The sequence below is a fragment of the Falco punctatus genome, assembly GCF_963210335.1.
Source record: "Falco punctatus genome assembly, contig: scaffold_29, whole genome shotgun sequence".
In the NCBI taxonomy this organism is placed as follows: domain Eukaryota; kingdom Metazoa; phylum Chordata; class Aves; order Falconiformes; family Falconidae; genus Falco; species Falco punctatus.
The window spans coordinates 2,226,401-2,247,909 of NW_027660164.1; the positions used below are offsets into that span (position 1 = coordinate 2,226,401).

The 21,509-nt window shown below is 45.4% G+C and overlaps 1 protein-coding gene across 4 annotated transcripts in view; it reads left to right on the top strand.

The window, feature by feature from the left end:
- Nucleotides 1-8,066: 8,066 nt before the first annotated feature.
- The window catches only part of LOC308057722 (coiled-coil domain-containing protein 81-like), a 28,540-nt gene continuing 15,097 nt past the window's right edge, over nucleotides 8,067-21,509 (top strand). Inside the window, exons 1-4 of one of the 4 annotated variants that reach the window (XM_080411782.1) lie at nucleotides 8,067-8,893; nucleotides 12,601-14,022; nucleotides 14,180-14,345; nucleotides 15,984-16,040. The gene's annotated coding sequence lies outside the window, so the exon portion shown is untranslated. Of the gene's footprint in view, nucleotides 8,894-12,600; nucleotides 14,023-14,179; nucleotides 14,346-15,395; nucleotides 15,771-15,983; nucleotides 16,041-21,509 lie in introns of those variants that run through there. The other 3 variants (XM_080411779.1, XM_080411780.1, XM_080411781.1) reach the window with 3 other exon arrangements.

Below are 21,509 nucleotides of genomic sequence, written 5' to 3' on the forward strand. Positions count from 1 at the left end.
CCAGGATGTACCGGTACCCATTTTGTCTAGGTAACTCTGAAAAATCTACTTGCCAATAATCTCCAGGTTCTGTACCAGACTTCAGCCTACCCATTTGAACCTTTTTCTTAAGCGTTGGATTATTTTTCAAACATACCTCACATTTTGCAGTTACTATTTAGCTATTCCCAACATTTTAACTGATATTACTTGCTTTTGTAAAGATGTTACTAAGGCTTCTGCCCCCCAGTGACATTCTTGGTGTCTCGTTTGAATTATCTCTCTCATCAAAAGAGGTGGAATTACTACTTGTCCGTTAGGAGTTACCCACCATCCCGCTAAGTTTTTCTTAGCACTTAATAACTGACCCAATTTGTCATCTTCCTCTGAATATCTCGGTTTTTCCCTAGGAAAGGTTACTGTTTTAGAAGGAATTATTGCCATTTGCAATGCTTGTTTCTTTGCTACCTTTTTTGCTGTTCTATCAGCTAAATTATTCCCAGCTATTATTTTTGTATTCCCAATCTGATGTGCCTTACAGTCCATGATTGCTACTTGATCTGGCTTTTGAACTGCTTGCAATAACGGTAAAATTTCTGTTTGATGCTTAATGTTTGATCCTTGAGAGGACAATAACCCCCTCTCTTTCCACAAAGCTCCATGGACATGCACTACCCCAAAGGCATATTTTGAATCAGTCCAGATATTTACTCTCTTGTCCTTGCTTAGTTCTAAGGCTTGAATTAAAGCGATGAGTTCCGCCTTTTGGGCTGATGTGGTACTCGCCAATGCTCCTGCTTCTATAACTGTAGTCTCTGTTGTTACCGCATATCCGGCGTATCGGACTCCTTGTTCCATAAAGCTGCTTCCATCAGTATACAGTTCCCAGCCTGGTCGCTCCAATGGCACATCCTTCAGATCTTCACGACTGGAATAAACATACTCGATGGTAGCCAAGCAATCATGTTCCAGTTGTCCTTCCTCCTGTATGGAGCTTAAAAACACTGCAGGATTTACCAGGTTAGTTGTCTTTAGAATCACATCATCCTGTTCAGTCAATACCACCTGGTATTTCATCATTCGGCTGGGGGACAGCCAATGTCCCCCCTTCTGTGCTAGGACAGTTATCACCATGTGTGGAACATAGACCGTTATTGTTCTTCCCAAAGTCAATTTCCGAGCTTCTTGTATGAGCATCACTGTTGCTGTCACTGCTCGAAGGCAGTTTGGCCACCCTTTACTCACTGTGTCCAGTTGTTTAGAGAAATATCCGACTGGTCGTTTCCAGCTTCCTGTCCTCTGGGTTAGTACTCCCAGTGCCAGGTGTTGCCTTTCATGAACAAACAGCTGGAAATCTTTGGTTAGATCCGGCAGTCCCAAGGCAGGTGCAGACATTAAGGCACGTTTCAACTCTACAAAAGCCTTTTGTTGTTGTGGGCTCCATACAAAGGGAGAGTTCTTCTGGGCCTCGTACAGCGGTTTAGCTATTAGCCCATAGTTCATGATCCAAAGGCGACACCACCCAGTCATTCCCAAAAATGCTCTGAGTTCATGAATATTTCTCGGCTCAGGTATACCACAAATAGCTTCTTTGTGGTTTTTTCCTAATTGTCGTTGTCCTTTTGAAATCTCAAAGCCGAGATATATCACAGTCTGGCAGGCTATTTGGGCTTTCTTCCTGGATACCTTATACCCATTTAGTCCCAGGAAATTCAAAAGGTCAGTAGTCACCTGTATACAAATAAATCTTTCTTTTGTAACAATCAATATGTCATCCACATATTGTAAAAATAAATGTCCAGGTCTTGGTTTGTCCTGTTTCCAGATTTCAAATTCCTTATCTAAATGATTTCCAAAAATAGTTGGACTGTTTTTAAATCCTCGGGGTAATCTAGTCCATGTCAGCTGCATCTTTCGGTTTGAGGATTTTCCCATTCAAAAGCAAACAGTTTTCTGGTTTCCCTTTCCAAAGGTATACAAAAGAAAGCATCTTTTAAATCAAGCACTGTAAACCACTGATAAGTCTCCCTTAACGCTGTTAACAGTGTATAAGTGTTTGCTACTACAGGATAAATATCCTTAACTATTTGATTTACTGCTCTCAAGTCTTGCACCAGCCGATATTCACCCGAGGGTTTTCTGGCTGGTAAAATAGGAGTATTATACTCAGATTCACATTCCTCTAAAATTTTATACTCCAAAAATTTATCACTCCATTTCTTCAATTCCTGTCTCACTTCCAGTTTAATTGGATATTGTTTAATTCTCACTGTTCCTGCGCCTTCCTTCAAATCTATTTTAACCGGTTCTGCTGGTTTCGATTTGCCAAGAATATCTGTCTCCCATACAGTAGGGATCACTGCCAAGTCCACCTCTGGTGGAATTTATTGTTCCTTTACCTTTTCTTGTATCATCAAGATTTCTCCCGTTTTTGACTCAGGTATTTTCAAGAAAAGTTCTCCTTCGTCAAAAACAATCTGTGCATTTAATTTGGATAACAAATCTCTTCCTAAGAAGGGTATCGGACATACTGGTACATACAAAAATTCATGTGTAATTATCTTATTTCCAAATTTCAAATCCAGGCGTTGCAGGAGTGACCTGTTTTTGTTCCAGTTTTTCCTTTACAGGTATTTAATAAAAAATGTCACTCCTATATCCACTCCCAACCTCACAATTTAAACAACATTTTTTTTCCCACTTTCTTATTATCAAAAGTTACAGCCATTACCAAATTATCTCTAATAGTTAGCTTACGTTCATCCTGCCAATCCTTTCTTTGTCTTAAATAAAAAAAAACAAATCCACATCTGACATTTTATTCCATTTCCCTTCTCTTTTACAATACAGCATTAACTGCAGAATAGTGTTATAATTCAGTGTGCCATTCGTGGGCCACTTTTCCTGATCATCCAATATATACAAAGGCCACCAATTATTACAATACTCAAATTATTACAATACTCAATCATCTGGCTCTTTTGCAAATCATCCTGTAAATTTCCCCAATGTGCCAATAAACATCCCAACAAAGAATTTTTTGGGATTTTGTCATTTACAGCAAGATTACCCATGCTTTTAAACAACCGAGTTAACTTAGTTGCCATGGTGTAATTACTCACAGTACAATACACAATTATTCAACTCTGTCACTCCGATCCGCGGATCCACACTCCACACTCACTTTCGTTCTCAATTATACGTCTCACCCTTACAGCCACGCTCACACTTTCCCACAGTTACTTTAAACAAACATATAACACAATATTATACCTCTTAATTTTCTTCTTAATACACAAACTCACAAAACAACAAAGAACACCAAAAACTTCTTCTAACTTCTTGTTAGAGGCACTACCTTAGAGAACACTATAGCATATAGTTTCTCTTGTCTACACTTTTGTCCAACCCTGCAATAGCTTTCGCTTATGTCTTACGGGCAGACTCCTAGTCCTGCCCTGCGCAGCTCTTTCACCGCGTCTGACAGGTAGACTTACTCAGTGGCACTCCAACCCACTGGTGGGACTCCATCCCACTCCTTACCATACACTTATTATAGTGGGACTCCTACCCACTTCCTCTAGTGCACTTACTTACTACAATTAAAAAAAGAAGTGTCTTACCCAAAAATCCAGGGAACGTCACAAAGAGCCTTACGGATCGGGGATCGATGGGTATCCCCGAGAAATCCTCGGTGCTGGCTGGAACCGATCAGGTCCCCGACTCCTCCGGTCTCCTTCAGCGAGGTCCCATCTGGGTCGCCAAAACTGTTACCGAAATCTCGGAATGAAGAACTTATCGACACCAATGTGATGTAGATAAGCAGACACTTCTTTATTAACGGCCGGGTGCCTGAGCGAGTCCTCTCACGATCAACGCACACTAGGTCCCAAAATCAGATTCCATATAGAGAACTTATTCATACATATTCATTAAGTATTCATGCATAATCATAATGTTTCCCGTAGATCATTAACATACTCTCCTCCTATATCCGATTCTGCGCAGTAAAGCTTAGAAAGGCCTAGAAATGGGTCTGGGGTACGATTTGGGTAGGTGGTATGTGAGTCAGTGGTCGCGATCTCCCCCTGCCGGAATTACCTTTTACTAAAGTTCGCGGTTTCTTGGCAGGCACCTACAAGCTGTTCCGGTCGACTCTCCCCAGTTCCCATTCATCTCATATTCTGACATTTCAATACACCTCTGCGTACAGAAGACTGGTTAAATACAAAGGAACCTTTCAACCCTAGAGTTATTACCTAAGTTTTCACAATGGTTCCAGCCCCTTCTTCTAGCCTTGATACAGGATGTACAGAAGATCTCATAGCAGCTTTTACTGTGCAGCTATAAGTTTCATTAAAAATATTTCTTATCCTTCTATTTTTCAATTTTATAAAATGATTTCATAAATCAATTAATCAATCAAATAAAGTCAATCAATCTTAACTTATTAACAAATCGATAACAACTCCACCGGGGAAGGTGCCAGAAAGGAGTTCTCTTGGTAGTTCTTACACTGCCCCGGAAGCCAGATGAAAGACGCCACAAAGGTGGGGCTAGCTGCTTTCTGGACCGAGATGGGAATCTCTGACTTTTGGACTCTGCTGCAGTCAAACTGTTCCAAGGCACACCTCATGCACAACTCTACCGGGGAAGGTGCCAGGAAGAAATTGTGTAGGTATTTCTCACACTGCCCTGGTAGCCAGAGGAAATATACGACAAAGCTCGGGCTACCTGCTTTCTCTTCTGAGATGATAAACCGCTGACTTTTGTATGCGCCGTGCACAAAATGTTCCAAGGCACACCCCATGCACAACTCTACTGCGGAAGGTGCCAGAAAGGAGTTCTGTTGGTAGTTCTTACACTGCCCCGGTAGCCAGCTGAAAGACACAACAACAGTTGTTCTACCTGCTTTCTGGGCTGAGATGGGGAACCGCTGACTTTTGCACGCCCCATGCCCCACTCCAGCGGGGAAGGTGCCAGGAAGGAATTCTGTTGGCAGTTCTCCTGATTATGTGGAAGCGAATGCAACAGATACAAACCTGCAAGTTGCGAGATGTTTGACATTAACAAACGTTAGCGAGAGTCGAGCAGTCAGGTAAAGCCTATTCAAACAAAACGCGTGTTACTGCAGTACTCCAAAACCCGATCAGGATGATGAAGTGGGGCCCATTGTCTCGTATGTGGGAACTGTATCTGTGGTAAGCGATGGCTGAGGAGGCTTTAGGTGTAACGGTGGAGAGGTTGGTGAGATGTCATAACGCAAGGGAGTCACTTCACCCTTGAATCTATGTATGGTATAGTAACGAACAGGAATTGAGACATTATTTCATGTCATTAATGAGACAGATGCTGGAATATTATGCTTAGTTCAGTTCTCAGAATCTTAAGTTCTTGGAAAACGGTATGTAACACAGAGAAGGAGCATAAAAGTTGAGCTTGGGAAAACAGGTTGTACAATGCAAGAGTTTCAAATTGGTGTCCTTCAAGTTTGTCTGAAAGGTAAGAGATCATCTTAAGTTAGTTGGTGTAGTATTTTATAAATTGATTTTAACAGGAACTGACATTTATGCAGAAGACATATGTGAAGAACATATTGCTCAACACTAAAACCATTCACATTTTAAAAAAACAGTGAAACTGAGATCTAAGTGAAGGCAGTTAGCCACTGAAACAACTTCTAAAAGAAGTAGAACATCTGTCCCCTTTGCTTTTGCATCAAAACTGGATTCATTTCTAGGTGGCGTATTCAGGTCTAAATTCAGCCCAAGTTACAGGTCTCTGAACTACAGCGCAGAGAACCCCTCCATAGGCAGCATTCCCAAACGAGAAATAAATGCACGTATGATTTTGTTACATATACAAACACATAACATTAGGCATTATATGTTGGCGATGTGGTAATGTGATGGCTATTTAACAATGATCCTGGCTCATCGGGAGAAACAGGATTTCTCTTGTTTGGAGACAGCCGCAGCTTTGAGGTCAACCCATTTCTTCAGCCAGCTTACATTTTTCTGGACTCTTCAACTTCAGCCATGGCAATTAATCTAAAAAGTAAGCATCATATCTTTCCCTTTTCACCTACGCAAATACGATTTTTAAAAAACACAGGAACAACCAAAGGAAAGCGAAGCCAGATACCATTAATGATATTCACAGAGGAGGAACGTATCACTTAGTCCTCGGAGCAGACTAGGGGACAGAAACAGCAACCAGTTGTTACCAGTATTTATCCCAGCTAGTGCTAGCCAAGTGGGAAGGCCTCATTCTGTAAGAGTACTTGGTGATACCGCGGGTCTGCTAAATGGCCTTTTTGCTTCCTCCTTTCAGCCAATTCAGCCACCATAACTCAGAAAAACCTGCTCAGCTGTTTTTCTTTCTCAGCATTTGTTATTTTTGATGCCATCCCTGTAATAAACTGTGCAGTTAGATAGATCGGTTGCAGTATCCATTTTGTCCGCTAGATGGCAGCAGCGCTCCAGCCAAACGAAGGGCCCGCGCCCCACGCCGACCGGGGGCAGCGCATGCGCAGAACGGGCGTGGCGCCTCCGGGCGGGGCTTCCGGCTGCGCACGCGGCCCCGGGAGGCGGGGTCATGGCCGGCCCGCGCGGCGCCGGGAGCCGGGAGCCTTTCGGGCCGGGACGTGCGGCGGCGCCGGGTGAGCGGGCGGGCTGCGGGCGGCCGGGGGCCGGGGGCCGGGGGGCGAGCCCGGGCGCGGCCGTCGGGCAGCGGCCGGCCGGGGGGGACGTGGCGGGCCGGCTCTCGGCCGCGCAGGGAGCGCTTGGTGCCGGCGGCGGGCGGGCTGAGGCGGGCGGCCCGGCCCGGGCCCGGCGGGGCTGCCGGCGGTTCTCGGCTCCCCGGCAGTGGCGGTGGCCAGCGGGCTGCTCACGGCGCTGACTTTTTTTTTTTTTTCTCGGAGCTGCGCCGCTGCCTCAGCGAGGAGCGGCGGCGGGGCGGCCCCGGTGCTCCCTTGTGGCGGCGGGGCCCGGGAGGGGGGTCGGCCCGCGGCGCCGTGCTGCCCCCCCGCCGCCCCCGGGTGCCCGGGCAGCCGCCGCGGCTCTGCGCGGGGCTTTGTCTTTCCCCCAGCCGCCGACCGGGGCTGTGGCATCGGGCTGGGGCAGGGGCTGCATCGGGGCCCGCGGTAAAGCTGCCGCGGGGGGCGGCTCAGGAGCCTCTTCAGCCCCTGCGAGGGGCAAGGGGAGGAGAAGCCGGCGGCGGGCTCCGGCCCCCCCTCCCCATTGTTGTTTTCTCTAAAAAGTATTACAGACGGCAAGCGCTTAGCTACCGGGGAGGGTCGGGCGGCAGCAGCTCAGGGGTCTCGCTGATCCCGTGTCGTGACATTCAGCCCCTGGGCCAGAGCAGCCGAGGGGAAGAGGCCTTTGGATTTGCTTCCCAGTGAAACGGGGGTCTCTTGTTTTTCCTTTGTACCCAGGTTCGTCCGGAATCGTACGTTGACAGATCAAGGGGAGCTCAGCTGAGGGTCAGCCTAGATGTTACTTTTGAACATGTGCCTTGCGCTCGCGAGCCGGACTGCTGACTGCGGAGGGATAACTTTCGCACTTGTCGAGGGCCCGCGAGGCTCCGTGTGCCCGCTGCTGCCGAGTGCTGCGCTGCTGCTTGGGCAACAGCCGGGGAGGAATTGTTGGTCCCTCGTGGTTACGCAGCCAGGCCTGCCGGGCGCTTAAACCAGCGCGTCCAGTCGGGCGGTATCATTTTTGTAGATTGTACATGAGCCTGAGGTACAAACCCACTTACGTTTCTGTATGGCGGCGTACTTGTCAGAGAGCTCAGTTGCACTGGCGGAGCTGGCACAGGGTTCCCTTGGGACTCCAGACTTGACTGTCTTGTTGAAAGGCTCCAGAGCCTGCTTGGGAAGTCACTTGGCGAGGCACAGCTTTGCCGTGAACTTTGTACTTGAATTCTGACTGTAATGCCAATGCCACGTCTTAATCTTTCTCCAGCAGTTATAAAAGCAGAATGAGCGTTAAGAATCTGATTACCTTTTAACTAAATTCAAAACAAAGTTGCGGGATGAAGTGACTGGAAGTCCTGCAAGTCTGACCGGGTGTTACTGCCGTGCATGTTATCCGCCCGTCTACCCACCTCGTGTTCTGCTGTGGGAATTCCTCTGGGTAATGCGTTGGGCTCTGAATGTAGTGCATCCTGACTTCCTCCCGACCCCCCGAGATGTTATCGGTCTTTGCCTTCCTCACGTTTCACAGGGCGTGGGAAGGCCGGAGAGGCTGGAAGCCTCGGCTGTTGTGTGCGGAGAAGCTGTCAGCCTTCTAAGAGAGCACGTAGCCAGCAAGCGCAGCGTGGTGCTTCGGCACCAAGCCGATATGACAGACCTCAATCTTTTTTGTGAAAAGGGATCACGAGGAAATGTGCTGATGTTGAAGGGGGAAAGGTGGCGGGGGAAGAGGTAGGAGGCAGTTTTCAACCAATTTTAGGCTTAACTCCTGTGTTCCTGAGAATGGTTCTGGGCTTTGAGGGGTTTGCTTTTGGCTTTTTGCCTTAAGCACGTCTACCTTTCAGGGTAACGCTTTCTTGGAAGTTGGAAACTGTCCTTCTTGAACACCAAACCAAACCCCTTACCTGGGAGGGCCGTTTAGGGTGCTGCACCGTGTGTTTTATTCCCTGTCGGTCACTTGACACTAGCTGTACGTGCTCTCCCGGTTTGGCACGTTCTTACCCTGCTGGCTGAAAGATTCTGTCTTTTCACTTCCTCGGCTTGTCACAGGCCGTAACAAATGTGTGTTCATAGACCGCTTTCCTTGCTCGCTGCTTTCAGATTTGAGCGTCGATGCCATGGACGGAGCAGGAGAGCCTCAGCAGGACGTCGAGCACAAGCCGTTTAAACAGCGCTTGGATAAAGCTGCCAATCGTGTGACTCCAGAAGCAGAGAGACACGGTAAGATGCTATTCTGTCATTCTTGGATGGATGCTCTCACAGCCTTTCCATCACCGTATGCCTGCTATGAGATTTGTGGGAACAAGGGACGGCTGAATTCACAGCGTTCTAAACACCACAAACTCTTGAAGAGTTTACAGGACACAAATCTATTACACTGACAGATCAGACAAGCTCCTCTGTGTGTGTGTGTATATATATTATACTCGGTACTTTTGCAAGGCAAGTCTTTGCCTGGTCCCTCTGAAATTGGGACAAGGACTCATTGATGCGTTTCAGGAGCAAAGCTGCTGAGTGAACAGGCTTTTCCTACTAGAAATCAAGCAGCTGCTCTGGAAAAACTTGACTTTGGTTGCATCTTTAAATCCTAGGAGGCTGAGAAACAGGACGAGCTGGTTAGAGGAAAGAGCCTCTCTCCAGGGAAGGCTCCGCTGACTTGACCCTTAAGCCTAAACTTGTGTCTTACTGTGTTTGCTTTGTGTGTGTTAATGCATACCTGATTAATAGATTTCAGTTGATTGATCAGTTACAAGTTGGAGTAAGTGGTCCTTGGCTACATAAACCTCTCCTCTGTATTTTTTGACATGTTACGGCTTACTGTTCTACTTCAATACAAACCGGGAACAATTCTGGTAGTGTTGCAGTCTAACGGTAATACTGCAAGACTTTGTCTTTCTAAAACATGAGGTCCTTGCTATCTGTTCTGGGAGATGGTGTAGTTTTGTGTATTGGTGTTGCCTTCGCAGGCGCGCGGTGACCTGGCTCAGGAACGGCACGGCGGCCGACCCCTGGCCGCGCGGTCCATCAGCTCGCAGACACCAACGTGGTGGATGGCAAATGGCGTTTATTGCTGAACGACGCGGCACTATATAGCCTGGGTTTACAATGTCACTTCCGTCTGCTGACATCATAAACTAAAAGCTGTTGGCTGCCTGGAGGGGGGCCCTGTGTTCCGTACAGCGCGAGATCTTCCGGCCGCCAGGCCCTCCCTAGCAACGTATTGGCATGAACTAAACTTGCTGATTTGTTGTAACTCAGATTTAGCTTTTCTGTTCTTAAAGCTGAAAGGCTAAACTGAGCCAAGAGCTGAACAGTGGGTAGGTACGAGACCTTCTGGTGTCACAGAAGTGAGGTGACAGCGTTCTTACTGTTGTGTCACTTAGCAGCCTTTCTGTATTCGGAGGCTGTGGCGTGGCAAATGTAACGTCTAGGGTCAAACCTCGCTTTTTTGTACCCAATTCTCTGTTTCCACATACGGGCCTCCTGCCTTACTTGTGTCGCCAGCCTCCACTGGGATCACTCGGTCTGAACCGGTTGCTCTCGCTCATTATATTATCAACGGAGAGGAAGAGAAACTTGCAGGGAGCAAAGTGTCTCATCCAGGAGAGGCTTTTTGAAAGCGATCGAATTGCATTGCATGCAACGAGCAATTTCTTCTGCTGTCTGGAAAAAGGATACGGCGAGTTTGACTTCCACCACGTGTGTGGCAAGTTGGATTGGAAGTGTCCACCCACCATTGTGAAACTCTCTGATTATCAGTTTCTGTTAGTAACACTTGATGTTCAGTCAGTTATTTAAACGGCAACTACAGCAGTATTGTCTGGTAAAGGAAAAATCACACAGACGTGGGTACCGCTGGGCTTTAGTCATGACTCAGAGCTGGGCCACCACCCCAGCGGGTGGCAGAGAACCAAGGGATACAGCGTAGGTTATACACGCTTATCAGATCCTTAGTCAATGTCTGAAGTTTTTAGGAGTTTCTTTAGGTCCTGTCAGTTCTGTGAATCCATCACCTGACTCTGTCCCAGTTGATTCACCTGCTCGGTTCCAGTCTCTGCCTCGGTTCCAGGCTCCTCCTCGGATCGTGATCTTCTTTCTGCCCACTTTAACTCACACGCTCCTTCAAGCGCGCTTAGTCTTTGAAAGAGCAGTTCCTATTCACATGCACCAGTTTTTCCAAACCCGCCTGTGTTTCTGAAAGCACCTGTGTCCACAGATTGATCATCTGTTGCTTCTCTGTTCTCCCACTGATAAACTGGTCTGGGTTTTAAACCAGCCTTGGATTAGGGCTGTGCTAGGGACGGGGCCTGGTTCTGCCCCTTAGCTGCTTCGGCACTTTAAATTTCTTAGTTAAAAATACATTTTATTTAACATTAACCTTAAATTTAGTAAAGCGTACGTAAATATTATGGAGTAGTATGTGGAGGCTTTTCCTGATCATAGTTACGTTAAAATAGTTAATAGCTTAATGATTTCTGTGGTAGGTTGCATTCTGTGCTGGGATGTCATCTCATTCATTTCCACTGGATGGCGATAGAGGACTGAATTTTTTTTATTTTTATTTTTATTTACTGTTTCGTTTCCTTTTAACATGGGCCGAGTTTTCCAGCGTCATATGTCATATCTGCGTGCGAGTCGAGGACCATGTTAACAGCACGAAACTTTGCACGTGGGGTTTTATGTGCTGCAGTTTCTTTATAGTATCCAAGCTGTGTGCAGTACCTCTGGGTGCTCTCTGAGACGACTCGACAGGCAGCTACCGATTGCATTCAGAAAGCCGTTACTGGTTGCTGGATCTTGAAAGACTCCGTGTGTTGTACAGGTGTTCTTCAAATGGCAGGAACCATGGCTTTGACAAAGCAAAGGAATTACTAAGCTGCATTCTTGCTGACGCTATCTTTTAGTGTAATTACAGGATCAAAACCCATACTGGTTGAATTCTTAGTTGTACTCTCACCTTGTTTGAATGTTGTAAGCTGTAGAAAGTAAGTCTCATACAGTGCTTTAAGAACGGGTATATTTTTCTAAAATTTTTTATTTGCTTGATCATAACTACCATGAAGTGAGGTTAACGATTGATTTTCATGCATATTTCATACTTCCTAATTAAAATCTCTTTTTTTTTCTGTGGCTAATACAGATGTCTCTAAATACTCACTTCTGTCCACCTGTTACACCTCCCAGTCTCAACAAAGAGGGTCCCGATAACATTTTGTCACCTCAGCAGTGTGTGACTTATCACTTGCCCTGGCCTTAGTTATGCAAGAAGCCGCCTTCTCGAGGCTCGTAGGAGGGTGGTGCGGCGGTGCCTAGGCAGTGAGCCTTGTAGGGCTTTTATAACCCAGCAGACTTGGTCCTGTCCTTCAGGATTTGTGAGTGGAACAGCCTGGTTTTAAGGGGCCTCTTCCCATAACAACCCATGTTTCTGAAAATTTTAGACATGCAGTTCCTTGGCTCGCTTATTCCGAACTCCAAAGTTTACAGACCTTTCGCATTTGTTTTGGGAAAACAAAGGTCTTGTTTGAGTTTTCTGGAGGCGTGCCTTGCCCTTTGGCAGGTTTCAGCTGTCACCAGCTCTCATCTCCTCTGTTAAGAGTCGCTCTGCAGCCTTCTGCATTTAAGAACGTATTTGTGCCCCAGCTGTACTGTGGCCGCGCATTCAACACACAGGTGGCACAGACACTTGCAGAATTGTAAAATCGTGACAAAGATAGAAATTCCTTGGAGATTTCTAGTAAGCCAGTGATTAATGTGTGTGCACTGTCAGCATCGTTGTACTGGAGAGCCGAGTGTCAGTTTTCCGCTTGGGAGATTCCCGCTGTGATCTAGTTTCACAGCAATGTATAACTGTGTTCCCTACGTATCTTGGGACAGGATTATGCGCTATGCGCTGCTGTCTGCTATTTAAAATGTTGTTTGTGTAACAGGTCCTGTATCGGTCGCAATTCGCTGTTTGGGTCTGCTTTAGACAAAGTTTTAACAAAGCCTTTGTGCAAGTAACATCTGATCGGCGCTCCGGCAAGGCTTACAGGTGGCTGGTTCTTTCTGTGGAGGGTGTTCTTCAGGTGGCAAACGCTGCTCTGCTTGTTGATCTTATTTTGCAGCTCAGCAGGCCCTGTGCATTCTTTCAGGTGAGCTTCGGGTGCAGGATGCGCAGATTCTGATACAAAATCATTCCCTTCACGTGTAGAACAGTTTCTGTGCGTAGAGCAGAAGTACAAGGTGGTGTTTCTAGACGTGCCTCATCACTATGAATCCTCTTTTGTCTTAGAATGGGGAAAGAAGAAGAAAAGGTGTTTGATCCAAATGCTTTGGATGCCGATCGCTGTGAAAGCTGTGACGGGGCAGAGTCAGAGGACATTCGGTAACCTTTACATCTTCTTAGTGCTTGAATCGGTACAGTCAATGTGGCGTACGTGTTGGGTTGTTTTTTTCCAAAATGCCTGTGAAGGTCCGTGCAGTGAAATCCTCCTGGGCACCTGTTCAGAGAATGGTGAGAGCTGTTGTGTTTTAGTACGCCTGTGCTGCGCTCACAATTGTTAAGAGCGTGCACAGTTAGGCTGTCTGTTTTGTCTGCGTGCCTGTTTGAGGGCAGTAGCACAAAGATTGTATCTTAGCAAACGGAACCTTTTCTGGGATTACCTGGTGTCCAGAGGGGAGCTGTGTAAATTATTTCACTGTTCTGTGAGCTGTCTCGGAATAAAACCCAGTTATGGCTTTGCCTTCTCGTTTCTGCTGCAGGCTTTGCATCCTTATGGGAGCAAAGACCAGACACCCATCACTCACACAAATGATGGGTGTTATTCGGTGTTTCTCATTCCTTCTACCTGCAAATTTGTGTAAGAATGGATTCGTGATAGTCCACAGGTTCTGGACTATCCTTTGCTATAGTAATTTAGTTTGTCACGTCTGTCAAGTTGCATCCTTCCCCAGAGATGTTTCCATCTTGAGGGATTCATGATTCCAGCCTTCAACTTTTTGTTTTGTCCAGCACAACATGGAACAGAGACAGACAATTGTTTTTTCTGGTGAGCGTGACAGAGACTCTGGTGAGTCCAGAGGTAGAAGAGCAATGAAGAAAGTTTGCCATTAACCCTGCCTCCGATGTTGCCAGTCTTTCCCTAAAAACGGAGGACGGGAGGAACAGAAACAGGTAGATGCTGTGTTCACGTGGGGAAGTTCCAAGCTGCTCAGAACTGTGGGAGACTTCCCACAGAAACAAATGTCATTTCTGCAGCAAATTTATTTGCCAAGGATGGACTTGGCTGTCTGAACGGACAACTAAAGCCCTCTTCAGAATTCAGCGCTGCATTGAAGCAGCTTGCGTCCTCGTGCCAAAATCTCACAAAGTACGTCAGGAAACTCAAGCTCCTTCAGGAGCATTAGATCACCTTTCAGTGTCCAGTTCCTGAAGTTTGCTGCTTTGAAACAAAATCCACCAGGGATTTGAGTCCTGAGCTGGAGTGTCTCTTTATCGCTGTAAAGATGATGTTTGTGCTCTTGCAGGTGCTGCAATACTTGTGATGATGCCAGAGAAGCATACGGGTGACGAGGCTGGGCCTTCGAGAACCCGGAGAGCGTAGAGCAGTGCAGGAGGGAAGGATTTAGCCAGAAAATGGAAGAGCAGAAGAACGAGGGCTGCAGAGCGTACGGTTTCCTGGAGGTCAACAAGGTGAGAGATGGGTTTTGCCGTGAGCCCGGTGCATGGTGGTGATGAGCGTCAGAAGGCACAGTCGGGGCAGTCTGCTCTTTTTTCCAACTTTAAGTGTTCACAGGACTGTAATAACCCCTGGGCTCAGCGAGGTACTTGTGCCTGTAGGGGGGTTCAGTAGGAGGGTCAGGAAAAGGGTGGGAAGGGGCAAATTCCCTGTTCCATGAGGTGGGCTGGCTGGAGAAGCTTAGCTTTTTCTACCATCTAGCTAGTGAGTCTTTTTACCGAGGTTTCTGGAGGGGGAGAGGCAGCTTCTTTGCGGTGAGGTAGTCCCACCTGCCCTTCTAGTCTCAAAACAGAGACCACCGGCGGGTGCTGGAGGTAACAGTAACCAACAACTTGTCAGCAGAGGTGCTGGGGGGAGTGAAATGTTCCCTTCTTTAGAAAACCAGTGGAAGCAAGACTATTGGAGTTGTCATGGTTGAAGATGCTTAAAGAGATGTTGTTTGCAACTGGTGCATGAAAATGTAGTACAAGATACGCCAGATGACTGTGTCACTACCCTGTCATTTGGCAGGTTACCGAGCTCGAAACACTGGGACGTGCAGGTTACGTACCCAAGTACATTCTAGCAGTCAGGCCCAGGGTAATTTTTCTTTTACTACTTTATTTCAAAATCTGGAGGTTTTTTTTACATCTTTGTGTACTATTCCTGGAGGCAACATTCTTTATTTCTGAAAAACAAAACCAAAACCAAACACACCCCGCCCTTTCGCTCATGAAGCCAGACGTCGTGTTTTGAATATCATGGGTGCTGAACCGTTACAGGACCCTGTGCCACAAAGCGTGATGAGCAGGAAAGATTCAAGGGGGAGTGCTGTGGGTAGCAAGGGTCCAAGGGTGGGTGGGCGTCACTGGGGAAATTTCTGGGGGCCGTTGTCACATCTCCATTCTCATCGGGTCCGCAGTTAACGTACGCGATAGGTTTGCGCGGACATTCAAAGGTGTAACGTAGCGTGTGAGCTTGATGCGTTGAAATCTTCCAGGGGAGGGTGTGTATGATTGCTAGCGAGTGTCAGGGAGGACTGACATCTAATATCCATATCCTTTTCATATTCAAGGTTAAAACTTGAATAACCTTTGTCTTTCGGGGGATTTTGGAGTGTGGGGGTTTTTTTTGGCGGTACGTTTAGTGCTTTATTTTTGAACACGGCTTGTTTTCATGGATGCAGACATAGGACCGCTGTTGTTTATTGTATTAAGGGTTTTCTTACCCTGCCTGCTCACCCTCCCAGTTACTTTCTCCACTCCGTTTCTGTGATACCTTGTGATACCTTTTGATATTTCCTACAGCAGCAGTTAGTTCCCTCCTGGTAGACTTGATTCCTTCTTCTCATTTTTATGTCCACTAAAATACTCTGCGTAGAACAGTTGTTGTCAACATCGGTATGTGATGGTGGCTTTCCACATGGCTGCCTGTGAGGAAGAGGGGAAATTCATATCTCTTTTAGGACAATATTTGCTGGTATTGTCACCCATGACAATGAGTTGCTTATTGTCTATCTTATTCCGATAAAAATTTTAAAATCCAACCGCCGGTATGGCTGCTTTGTTTATGTAGATTCAGGCTTTTTAATGAAAGATTACTGTCTCCCGCAGGTAGCTGGAAATTTCCACTTTGCACCGGCAAAAAGTTTGAACAGTCTCATGTACACGGTAAAGTATTTTCTTTTCCTGCTTATTGTGACCTTTAGCTTCCAAGTGTTTCAGACCGTTTCCTTTGAACATCTTTGCATTGCTATCTGTGGTAACAGCAGCACTGCTTCAGGGGGGAGGGCATTGGTGAAATTTTGTTAGAGATGTTTAGAACTGTATCGGGAACGAACAGAAAAGTGTTTTCTGAAGGTGCTGCCACATGGGTCTGGGAGAACATGGAGGAGAATGTGTCTGGGCAGTCTCTCGGCCTCACTTGTTCTACAAAACTTTGCTGCCCCGCTGTAAACAACCTCAGGTACGGTGTTGGGTCCGGGACCTGAATATCAGTATCTCTGGAAGGGATGTTTTGGAGAAAAGCTCTTGAGAATTTCAAGGCAATTCAGAACTTTCAGAGTAAAATTTCAGTCGTGAAGGACTTCGACTTCCTCAAGTGTATATAAATACACAGTGGCTGGAATGACAGTGGTAGTTTACAGAATCGTAGAATGGTTTGTGCTGGAAGGGACCTTTAAAGGTGCCCTAGTCCAGCCACCCTGCATGAAGCAGGGGCATCTTCAACTGGATTGATTTAAAGAATCATTCGCCAATATTCGAGTGAGTGGAGGTTATCTTTATTCTTTATTGGCGATCGCTCCACCAAAGTCGTGCACCCCAAGGGGGTTTTTCAGTCCCCTCTTTATACAAGCAACTCAGGCCTATTCATTAACTTTCTGGGAAATCGTTTACATATTCATTACAATTCGAGGAACTTACTTACATAAGCTAGTGACCATGATTTAAGTCCTTGTCTTTGCCACGCTGTATAAACAACAGGAACTTGGGACCAGACAGCCTTTTTAAAGATGACAAATCCAAGGACTTAGCAATTAGTACATCCGTCATGTTAGCAATAAGGGTCCTTGGATGTTTCCCAGCGTTTACATAAACATAATTACATCATCCTTTAGATAAGTGGCACATCATTCACCATTCATTCCCCCCTTTTCCAGTAACTTTTGCAAATTCTTTTGCAACTACAAAAAATCATTATGCCTTATGATCATTCTTCGACAGCACCAAACAAAACATTGAAGTAATACACATATTCCTAAAACTATTACAGTAAGTATTATAATAAAAGCATATTTTAACCGTTCCAAATCAGGTAACCAGGAAGTCAGTTTGTCCCATATCACTTTAAAGCTCCATGATAAATCATCTTTAGTAATTTCATGCAGGATCTGCACCTTGTTCCGTATCTCATGGATGTCTGTTTAATCATTCCATCCATCAGACTGGGAACAAGTATTTTGCCCTGGGTTTCCAGGACATGCTCCTCCTGTCTTGTTTGAGCTTTCCAATGACAGTTGTTATCACTTTCCATAAATATTGTGGTGGTTAGGCTTAATATTTGTAAGTCGAATCTGGGACCCAACTCATATATTTTATTATCAAATAGGCAATATCCTCCACCGTAGTCTGGCTTTTTCCAAAAGTCTGGCCAGGTAGTCCATTTGTCATCAAGATAATTCCAGTTTTGGGAGGCCACCCCATACAGGGGTGTTACCAAGCCTCCTTTAGGAAGAGAGGTACGTATCCAGCATTCCTTAGCTTTCGTAGCATTAACGATCATTTGCAATGTTTGAAGACTGGTATTGTTTACCCATGCTTCAGTTTCTAATATTTCTACAACAGTTACAATTAAGATCAGAATAACTTTACACAAATGTCCCTGATCCTTTTTGACAGTCCGTTGTGTCTCCGGAGATTTCTTTACGATCTAAAGAACCGTAGTCCCGTGGGTCCTGCCAGGGTGACAGCCCATGATTTCTCAGGAGCCTTCTTTATCCAAGAGTAGTGAATCCAGGCTGGTTATTCTCTTATCTTGACGGCAGTGAAGGTCGTCGGCAGCACCTGATAGGGTCCTTCCCACTTCTCTTCCAAAGGTTTCCCTGAAAATGTCTTTATATACACATAGTCACCAGATTTAAAGGAACGGACTGGTTGATCCAACCCTCTGGCCCTTGTTCCCAATACTTGTTTATTTATAACTTTTAATTCTCCCTGGAGGGTCTTCACATATTCACACAAATATCCCTCCCCTAACTGCCGTGAATCTTCTCTGGCAAATTGTAACTGGTACGGTCTCCCATATCATACTTCAAAAGGGCTCAAATTCTCCTTCGTTCTCGGTTTAGTTCGTCTTCTTAATAATGCCAAGGGAAGAGACTGTGGCCAAGTTAGATTTGTCTCTTGTCCTATTTTCACTATCTGTTGTTTAATTAAATGGTTTATTTTTCCACTTGCTTGAGGCCTGTAAGGGGTGTGTAATTGCCAATCTAATCCCAATACCGTACTCACTCGTATTATTTTGGCACAAAAATGTGAGCCTCTATCAGAAGAGATTGTTGCCGGAACCCCAAAGTGGGGGATAATTTCATTTAACAATCCCTTCGTTACCTCTCTTGTTTTATTTGTTCGACAAGGGAAAGTTTCTGGCCAACCTGAAAACGTATCAGTCATAACGAATAAATACCGGTACCCCCCTTTTCTTGGGAGTTCGGAAAAATCAACTTGCCACTGTTGTCCTGGATAATTTCCTCTACTAATGTTCCCTAGTTTTATTCTGTTTGCTACATTGGGATTATTACATTGTTTTATGACAGTATATAAGTTTCGCCCTATCAATTTCTGATTTAGACTTTTATATAACATACCAGCTCCCCAATGAGTCTTATTATGTTCTGTGAGGGCTGTGGTCCATATTAAATTGGACGGTACCACTATATGGCCATCTGCCAAATAAGCCCACTTATTTAATTTTATTTTACCATTCATGTCCCGAATTAGCTTTAGGTCTCCTTTAGAATAGTTTGGCTCCTCATCTGTACTTAGAGTTTGGATTTTACGGTCTGGTATTAAGGATAGTTCCTCCTTTCCTACTTTCTCTGCTGCTCATCTAGCCTCATGGTCGGCCAGCTGGTTTCCAATTTCCAAACCAGTGCCTCAATGGGCCATCTTATGTTCTTCCTTCCTGGACGACCCTCTTATAACAGAGGGGGCCCTTCCTCACATCAAGGTCTGGCATGGCACGTGTCCCCACCGCTCAACGCCTACTGGGTTGCAGCCAGCAGCAGAGCTCAAGATCCTTCTTGGTGGCAAACACAGAGGCCAACCCAGTCTTGCCCTTGACTATGGTAGGAGGCACCTGACCAACCTTATTCCTTGTACTTCGTTGTCAATGCAGAGTTTCATCTGCGCATCCCATAACAAGTCACTGTCACGGCAAAACACACAGATTTACATTAGTAGAACTACTACAGAGTGTATTTTATCTCAGTTTTTGTGCCAATACCCCCCACAGCCCTGCTGACCAAGGGATATTGTTTTACCTGAACTAGGCAGGCCTTCCCTTATCATTTTTACTGTAACAGGTAAAGCATTTTTTTTTGCCTTACCTGGAATTTATTTCCAGATTTACCTGGTTAAAGATTTCTTTTACTTCGGGGAGGTCCTCTTTTCCACTTTTCTGTTGAATTAAAGATAAGCTCAAGATTTCAATCACTTGATCATTTTAAACTTTTGGTTTCATTTCTCCTTTTTTAAATGTCTAGAAGTTCTAATAAATCTCATCCCAACAAAGATTTTGGTGAATTTGGCATTCTTGTTTGTTTTCTTAGTTTGTACTTTAAAGGTTTCAGGATGTTTTCCTGGTGGCCAGCAGCTCCCACAACTGTAACAAATTCCTTTCACTGAAGTTTAACATCAAATAAGTTGGTTTTGTATTCACTAAAAATTCCACCTCATTTTTTTCTAAATCACGATTATCTAGTAACAATCAACTTGAACCTTTATCTAGTTCTGTTAGATCATCCTGATAAGTCTTTCACAACCAACTTTCAAACATCTAAATTTCCCCATCAGAGATTCACCTTTACTCTCCTGAGACCCACTGCCTGCCCTAAAGGGGCCGATACCGGTCCTGTTGTGCTGCACGGGGTGACACTGTCAGGTCCGGGGTGACACTGTCAGGTCCGTCTGCTCAATCGTCAGCAACAGCAACCCCCTCCTCCTCACCAGCGAAGGGTTCGGGGCAGGAGATGCTCTTCCTGCTCTGCAGGTTACACAATCCTGCCTCTGCAGCAGCACTTCTATTTTAACTCTTTCTTACCCTGAATGCAAATCTGCTCCTTGTTGCTTTGTGTTCTTACGTATCAGCCTTCGCAGGCAAACAGCAAACACCCTGCCATGCGTCCAGCGTGACTCAGCTGCACCTTCGAGGGGGTACGGGGGTTTGTACAAACTCACCCCAATACTTTAACACTTTCACAAGGTCTTTGATTCTCCACCCCCCTCAGGTTTTACATACATTAGTACAAGTTTTTATCTTACAACGTGTTTCATTCTGGTTGCTCCACAGAGGGAACCGCAACCTGAGCTTTTTAACACAAAAATTTCAACAAGAACATCTTTCTAGTTTAGGTCTCAGGTTTTTTCCTATCCTTTTCTGGAGCCATAATCAAAGATCAGGTGATGTTAATCCCGCACTCTTTCTAGTGCTAGTACCATAGGATCCCGAGGGGGTACTAATCCACAGTCCTTTTGCCACTCGGGTTTGTCCTGGAGGACGAAGAACACGTCTGTATACGATACTTCGTCCCATTTTCCCTCTCTTCTCAGAAACGTTAATTGCAGGAGAGTGTTATAATCTAACGTTCCTCCCTCCTGAGGCCATTTCGCATCACTCCCCAATTTATACAAAGGCCACCACTGATTACAATATTTAATCCATTTCCTTCTATTTTCGGTGCCACCATGTCCTACGACATCCCTCCAATGTTTTAATATGCAACCCAAGGGCGATTTTTCACAGGGCTTACTCCTTACTTTTTCTCCGGCCGCCTTTAGCCACCCAAGGTCGGAAACACAGACAGAGCTCCTTACTCGTATTGCACTCAAACGCGCGTCTCAAGCACTCTTGCACTCACACTCAGTCAAAATAATTAAGCTATACACGGAAAATCAAAACGCGCATCTCAATCACACCATTCACACTCTCCGGGCAGCCCTCAGTCACACAAGCAGTATGTTATACGGTACCGTGCACTTATGTACAACTTTTAGGAACACTGACAGTTCACAGAGTATGCATTTCAATGAACAATTGCCAAAAAACAAACAACAAAAAAAACCCCAAATTTTTCCTGGTCTTAAGCAGAGTGTTAAGTTTTCCGCTATTTGCCACGAATTACCAGAATGTTATTATTTTTCAACATACATTTCATAACTCCAAGTTTTGAACATGTAACAACACACAGAACAAACAAGACACAGAGCGCTATTTCAGTTGTTACATTCTAGGAATTCCCCAATCCTTAAGACAACCTAAAGGAAGTTTTTAGCTTCCCCCCCCTTTTTTTTTTTTTTTTTTTTTTTCTTTTCCGACGCAAAAGTTTCCCTTTTACTTTTGCTGTGAGGTCCCTCTTGTTC